This window comes from Cydia fagiglandana, chromosome 2, assembly GCF_963556715.1.
Source record: "Cydia fagiglandana chromosome 2, ilCydFagi1.1, whole genome shotgun sequence".
Taxonomy (NCBI): domain Eukaryota; kingdom Metazoa; phylum Arthropoda; class Insecta; order Lepidoptera; family Tortricidae; genus Cydia; species Cydia fagiglandana.
The window spans coordinates 22,535,717-22,543,936 of record NC_085933.1 but is presented as its reverse complement, the minus strand read 5'-3'; the positions used below and the strand labels follow the sequence as shown (position 1 = coordinate 22,543,936).

At 35.6% G+C, this 8,220-nt stretch overlaps 1 long non-coding RNA gene across 1 annotated transcript in view; it reads left to right on the top strand.

Moving 5' to 3' along the window:
- The first annotated feature begins 1,893 nt into the window (after positions 1 to 1,893).
- Positions 1,894 to 8,220, top strand: part of LOC134678893 (uncharacterized) — a 75,636-nt gene continuing 69,309 nt past the window's right edge. The window contains exon 1 of the long non-coding RNA XR_010100259.1: positions 1,894 to 2,318. This is a non-coding gene — a long non-coding RNA (uncharacterized LOC134678893). The remainder of the gene's footprint in view (positions 2,319 to 8,220) is intronic.

The window sequence follows — 8,220 nt, the reverse complement described above, 5'->3', positions numbered from 1 at the left end:
CGAACCACGTTCGACGTGTTGCCTCCCTGTCACACTTACGTACGAGTTTACAAGTGCGACAGAGAGGCAACACGTCGAAGGAACCAAACATTCCGCCGGAGCTAAATAAAAATGTATCTTTTTCTATCGAGTTACCGTATCCTGACCCTTTGGTTGTTCACCTTACCTTACATAGTTTCCGGAGGCGGGTCCCTTGTGTAATTTTAATGGGAGCAAGGGTTTTAGGTCGTAAAATAGAGGTCTAATCGCACACACGCTTTACATGGCTTTAATATTTATTGGCACTCCGGCTTCTGGGGCAATTGAGGATTGAGGCTTTGTGCGGAAATTTCAAGGCTGCAATGTATTTTTACGCAATTTCACATTGCATTTTGGCAATTTGTAAAATAGCTATACCAGAGTTTTCACGAATAAGGAGAAGGTTCTGTATTCGGTTGTGGCATTTTTTTATGTCCTATGTTCACCATTTATTCTGAGCCCTGCCCTGAGGTCCGATTTGAGTAATTCTTTAATTATTAAATTGGAGCAATTTTTGTTTAACTCTTGTGCGTTGAACCCATCGCAACGCTCAAGTTTCCTATTCTTGGACCACGCGCTATGCTTGTGTTTCAATTTTGGAATCTCTCGCTTGCTCGGGTATCAATATTAGCACGAGGGGTTAAACTACAACTTAAATAACACAAATAACATTTTTTTTTCAATACTAATCTCTATACGTATATTTTAAGTAGTGAACGTCGATGCCATGAGCACTTGGATTATAGGTGGGTACACACTAACGTTAAATTGAAAATAAAATAAAAAGTGGGTTTTCAATATGAGTGAAATGCCATTGCCCTCTAAAGCTTGAAATAGGTACCCGAAATAGAGTTGACCGCGTAGGCGTAAGGCAAAGCTAGATAATAAGGTGACGTTCATAAGGATCTCTCTACCACAAAACAGATAGGTGCAGAAATCAACCTACATACAAAGCGCGCTCGAGCAACGCACACATAGACACTGCTCACGGACACGATATCTCGGACCAGTTGGGACCAGTGCGAGCGCGAGTGCCATCCGCTTGAGACACGCGTCTGTGAACTTTTTTGTGCAATAATGGAGAAACAAAACAAAACGTTATTATAACTGTACAGTGGACGGTTGTTTAAATTCAACATTAAACGGTGAATTGTCGTTTTTTAAGCTACCAGTGGTTTCAGAGAGAATGCGTATGCGAATTTATTACTTTGTACATGAGAATGCGAATTTATTACACTTAAAAATATAATAATCGTGTATTTCGCCAATCTCGGAATCATCGCAAGATATTTTCTGTGGCAAATTTGTAATATAAAAATGACATTAAAATTAAAATACCTATTTGAGTTATTAATGTTATTATTAATTTATATTTCCATTCTTCCCGTTTCATCCTCAACAATAAATCAAACAACTAAATACGAGATACGATACGATAGATACGAGTGCCACTACCACGATAGTTTTTTGTGCATAAGTCATAGTTCGCAACAATCGCAACCCTAGAGCGACCGCCGAGCGTAGGTATGAAAAGTAAAGTACATACATGTGATTGACTTCTGTACTTATCTATTTTGTGTCTCTACTTACATGGATTTGTTTGAACTAAGTAGGTATTATAGTTTTATCAATTAATGACAACAGGTACTTATTTTAATTTCTTCAGGGATACATGGTGTATGTATTGTTTGCCTTATTCTTAGAAGAAGGTTAGTTACCTACTGATAGTTACTAATAGTTAGGAGCAGAAAAATGGACCTAGTCTAGCAAATTAGGTATCAATGCGCTGAAAAATATATAAGTCCTAAAATATCGCCTAAGTACATTGAGTAATACCGCTTTACTTAATATTTCATAAAAAGCACTTACAATGACATAATTGTCGTTGACGAGAGTAAACGTTAAACGTCGCTGGCGGGAGATCAAAACGTCAGTTACATTACTTAAATTAACGTTGTTACACATCTACGGTAACTTAAAAAGGTTTTCTTCGCCTCCAATTTGAGCCGGCATCAATTTTCTACCCTCATCAAGAGCGAACAATGGGGAATGACCTTAAGGTGGCGGCCAGGGCGCATGCGTACGCCACCCCAGCCAAAACTGTCATGGCCGCTCAGTCCGCGTATCGACGCCGCGACGCTGAGCGTTTCCGAAACTCCTTCGCCAGAACCGTTTCCGAAAAAATAATTGACACCATAGACTATATTGTGCCAGTGTTTTGGTGACAGTTTGACTAGTGCTGTGCATTTTGAATTTGGAATTGCGGGTGTTTTTTGGGGGAACGACATTAGCAGCCAACTGTAAGTAACACTATGTTATTGGGTGAAAAAATACTCTTTATTCATTCAGATGAGAGAAAACGTATTATTATCTACGAATAAATGCATTTATACGTTCCCGTAACAGTATTTGATACCTACTAAGAATGTGATGAATTATATTGATTTAAAAAAGTTTTTTGCGAGGGCGCCTCAAAATGTTATTAATTTATTGATTAAGGGTCTTTTATTTTACTTAAGGCGTTTTCTTGGCTTCTCTTAATTGACGGGCGGGCAATGAATGGTGCTATTAAATTTAATATAGCCATTCTCTGTGATATTTTGGACAGATATTGTAACTTACACCTAAATTTTGATAAAGTAAGATGTTTGAGTTTTGTTTGATATAAGTTATAGACGTCGAGTGAAGGTAAGTACCTACTAGGTGCCACAGATATGGATTTAAATCTAAGTAATCGTGATTTTTTAAAAGTTTAAGTACCTATAATAGTGGCTCTGTCAACTGTAGACCTCGCGATAAGCTTAAAAAATGTATAGGTAAAAAATAAAATAGGTATGTATTTACTTCGTTGAGTCATTTTCACAGAGAACTCATAATAGTCTCAAGTGCCTTAGACTCTACTGGCGCTTAAGTCCTTTGCGCCATTTTTAAGCGTTTTCCAAAAAAATGAAACGACAGAAAATGGAAGTATTTCTAACTACCAACCTGCTCACAAAATTTTGTGAGAATCGGTTGACAAATGCAATCTGCAGAGGAAAACATCTAGACATACGAGAACATTTTTGCTCAAGCTGAAACGAAGACCTTTCTTAACGCACGGTCAACGGTAAAACTTTACTAGTGACGCTACTACATTGATTTTGAAAGAAGGAAAGAAAAAGAAAATACATTTATGTACGTCAAATAAAACCATATTTTCTTACCCTATTTTAAGTTTTCTATATCTGTCGGCGGCCGATCGTAAGATTAGGCAGATCGTAATGTTCCTGTGTATTGTTTTGAGGATAGTCATATTAAATCAATATAGGTAAGATAGGTTCGTTAGGTTGCTTCAGATGCCCGAAGGGCAAACTGTCCAGAAATAGGAGCCCCGCTTAGCGGGGCTCCGTCGACTCAGGGAACGAGTCAAAGATTTTCACGTTTCACGATATGCCTGATATTACGATCTGCCGCCGACATATCAATTTTGTCATCTTAAGGCTTACTCAGAATATCCTTGTATTCTGTTAGTAATGCTAATATTGTGTGCCAAGAATGCCAAGATAATGTCTGGCATGAAACGTACTAATCGCAGTTAAAAACGGCTCGGTCACGATTCTCGGCCGAGGCGTAATTCCTACTAAGCCCCTTATTTTGTTTTATGGCGTTGGTTAAGGATGGCATGTCAGCGGGTGCCATTAAAACAAGCATAATTTTATTTTATTTTTCTGCATTAAATGGAGTATGACTGTTTTGAAGGATTTGTAGGTAAAAAATTAATAAACTTTTTATTTTTAGGTAACGTGAACATACAGACAAACAAAATCTGTCTGTATGTTCGCGATTAACTCAAAAACTACTGAACGGAATTTCATGTAGTGTTAACTTATCAATAGAGTTCTTGAAGAATCTTATGTGTATAATTTATTAATCCGTGTGAAACCGTGGCGGGTCGCTAGTAATAAAATAAAATTGACGCTTTGAAATCTGTTACAAAAATACTCATTGAGCACATCTCTTATCTCAGATTCATTTACGTCCCAGCGAAACCCCAATCAAAAATATCGAACACTCCTACCTTTTCAAATAGAGGGCAAACCCGTTTGATGAAAGCTTTTATAAAAGCTTTATTCTAAACTTCCAAGCTTTCGTGAAATAAAAATATTTCTCCTCTCTTCCTCGAAATATTTTTTAGGAATGTTTATTCTTACTTACCTACCCGTTTACAAAATGTAATTAAAAATTAAATCTGCAATCATTTCAACTGAAGCAAAAAACGTATTATCAATTACCTTTGATGCCCTGATACACAAACGCAAACGTTTGTTAATATTATTTATAAACAGGATGCCGAAATAAAAAAAACCGGCCAAGTGCGAGTCGGACTCGTGTTCCAAGGGTTCCGTACATTACTAAATTTTTAACGATTTTTTTTTATATATGTGAAACGCGAGTGAATTGCCTTTAAAAAAACCCGTAGGGGTCGGATCAAAAACTAAGTAATTGGTCCGACTCACGCTTGACTACATATTTCTAATAGGTTTTCCTGTCATCTATAGGTAAAGACCTATTTTAGAATGGAATAGAATTAGAATAGAATTGATTTATTCGTAAACACAAACAATCGGTACAATACATTATATACAAGAAAACACAAAATAAGATTAAAGTGCCACGAAATGGCCCCCATCTCAGCATGTTGCTGGTGGCTTCCAGCGCTGATCTTCCGATGAGAAAAAAAAATACAAGAAGAAAAAAAAGACATAGAAATAACATACAGTAAACCTTGGAGGATATAACCAATGGAGACGCCAAGTCTATTTATTGTATTTTTTTTCAAAATTTTAGACCCAGTAGTTTCGGAGATAAAGGGGGAGGAATGGTCATTTTTTGCCTATTTTCTTGAATTACTTCTAAACTGTATATTCTAAAATTATGAAAAAAATATGTTTGAGATTCTCACATTGAGCTCTTTCATTTGATATGTAACACAATATAGTTTGAAAAACTTTATTTTTAGATTTTCTTATTTACCCCCCAAAAGTGGCCCCCATGTTTAAAATTCATTTGCTTAAGTTACATGTCCGTCTTTGGGTCACAAACTTACATATGTGTACCAAATTTCAACTTAATTGGTCTAGTAGTAACGGAGAAAATTGGCTGTGACAGACGGACAGACGGACGGACAGACAGACGCACGAGTGATCCTATAAGGGTTCCGTTTTTTCCTTTTGAGGTACGGAACCCTAAAAATGACACTGTATTTTTAAGCAACCCATGGTGTGGTGTATCGAAACGCTCGTACAGCCTACAAAGCCGATGCATTTGCTTGCCTTTCCGTCGGCCATTCCTGAAATTTATTCATTGGTTCGTGGTGACTGGCCTCCACTGAGCTGGGGCCTTATTCAACCGACTTTTGAGATTAAATTGGAATCTAATTGCTTTTAGCGTTCGTTCAGTTTTACGAGTTGCTTGTTTGACTGATTGTTATATTCGGGTCAAACACATTCTAGAAAAAGGTCACTTCTGTGGACAATACAGTTTAAGTTAACGACTCCGGTACATAATTAGATATCCCGTTTTTGTTACTTGAGTCGCAAGTACTGAAAAAATGTATCCCGCCGAAAAGGTGCTGCGTAAAAATTAGCTTTAGGTTCCTTTAAATTTGTAATATTTACAGGAAATACGTGTTTGTAAAAAAATGTGTATGACCCATTCATAATTGACTACTTCCTTCAGCGTTTCAACTACTTTCCATGCATATATATCCACATTATTGTAATAGTGTGATTCTTTTTTGGTTCCTTGGCATCTTAATATACCTAGCGACCAGAAATGATAGACTAAAGGTCTATCGTTTATCTTAGGTCTATCTTATACAAATATTCTTATACAAATTATGGTGCGCAAGGTTAATTGTTCACTTTCACAATTACTACGAATATGCAAAGAAATCACCTTAACTTTACCTGTTTAGCATTTATTACATTTTAACAGGAAATTATAAAATAATACATTAATATATTAAAACCTACCTACCTGTTTACCTGTGTACCGGTTTAGTAGGTACTCATGTGCGCAAAGCAATATTGTAGAGTCGGACCAAGAAAAATCTCCAGCGGATTTGATGGGCTATTAATACGCAGTGCAAGTGTCATTTATACGTCATAATTTCATAGAAGTTTGAAGTTTAAAATAACACGTGCACTGTGCGAGCTCTCAAATCCGCTGCAGACTTTTTATGGACTGACTCTAGTAGACGTTCGATTGACAATGACGTAATGATTGGAATACTATCAGGTATGTTATAATAACTTTGAGGTTTCTGATTACGTATAGTACGTACTACGTAGTATATAACTAGGTACCTACTATTACAGAATGGCCTTCACTTCCTATATGGGAATACGAATAATAAAGACACGTAATAATGGTTGTATTATTCGTTCACGTATAATCGTTAACAAATCACACAATTTTCCAACCCCCTTTTCACTCAGAAAAATTATATTTAAGTTTTTTTTTGGGGGCGAAAGAAGTACAAACACATTACCTAGTACGTACGTACCTACCTACTGTAGGCTACCTAGAAGTACATTTCACTAGTACAGTATGCTAAAGAAGACGTTGCAGAACATTTATTTTATGATCTCTTTAAAAACTCTAGTCGAGGGATTTCAAAGTAATTGCTTGCATGAAAAATGTCTAGAAAATGCACTTCTTTTAGTATAATTAGTTGCTTTTAACCTGATTAAAGATATCGTCAAGACTTTATTAATAAAGCTGCTACTTTTATAAGTAGATTTACTTTTTATTATTTACCTATTCAAGGAATTTCAACAGCTAAGTATCGTCGTTTCTATAATTTAATTTAATTTATAATAATAATTTATTTATTTGCGTAAGATAGTACATGCAGGTTGATATAAGATTACACATAGGAATCAACTACCTCGTCGCATAGAGACATGCAAATAATGTTGGTCTTAATCTATTTACATATATGTACAATTAATCATTGACATTACATTAACAAAATACCTAGTATATATTATACCTAGCATATTATTATACCTAGAATATATTATGTTGGTATATATTGGTTATACTTTAAATAAGCCTCTCGAAACCAATTAAAGGAAGTTAGGTACATATAAAATTACAATGCAGTTTTAGAAATAATTCTATTTTATTTATCTACTTTATTGTATCACGGATAATTGTCGCGTCCTTTAAAATCGTCGCTGAAAATCATTTCAATACAGCTTCTTGCATACTTTGATGAAGAACAAAACTCTCCGTACATATTTATACCTACAGTCATTCTTTCATATCCCCCATATTGCTGAAGACATAAATTCAGGGATCAGAATTTCAATAACTCCCTTCCATAGTTTATTCAGCGGCATGTGAACATTCCCACATGAGGGGCATTTCATCTGCGCCTTTTTAAAGAGAAAAGAAAAGGCGCACGGAAAAACACAGCTCTGTGTCTGTGGTTGTACTTAAACGGCGCTCGGGGAGAAGGGAGTTTTAAAACCACGACAGTTTTAAATCCTACAATGATAAAATGTTACACAAATGAAATGATACTGACGATTTTTTTCAATGAACTATGGATATCCTGTATAAAGTTGTAGTATACTCAGAACAAGTAAATAAACGCATTTTATTTCTTTAGGGCTAAGATGGCCGGCTTTTTATCATTTGTCACCAATGCTTGTCACGTTCGAACAAGTAAGTGAGTGCGAAAGTGACGCATGACATGACAGATGATAAAAACGCGATCATGATACCGCTGAGTTTTGTTTTATTTCTTTAAATGACTAAAAGGAGAAGGATATAAAAAAAAGATAATTTTTATGATTGTCATACATACATACACCTCCGATTTCATGGAACTTATCATCACTTGGCATCGCTCTATGGTTAATCTCGTTAAGTTTTATCTCTTTCTAAAACAGGAAAATGTCTAAGGCTTCCCGATTTGACAGTTCGTCGGTAATATCACTTCTTTTCCCAAAATTTAAAGTAAACATAATGGTATACCTACCATGATATTATATGGTTGGTTATGTATCACTTACTTATATATTTTATCAAGTCATATCGTTCAGCTTCAGTGTTAATCCTTGGGCTTAACAGAAAACAAGCATTAAAGAAAGCACTCTTCCTTTAACTACGTTTAACTTTGGTTTAACTAAGATATAAAACTTCAGAACG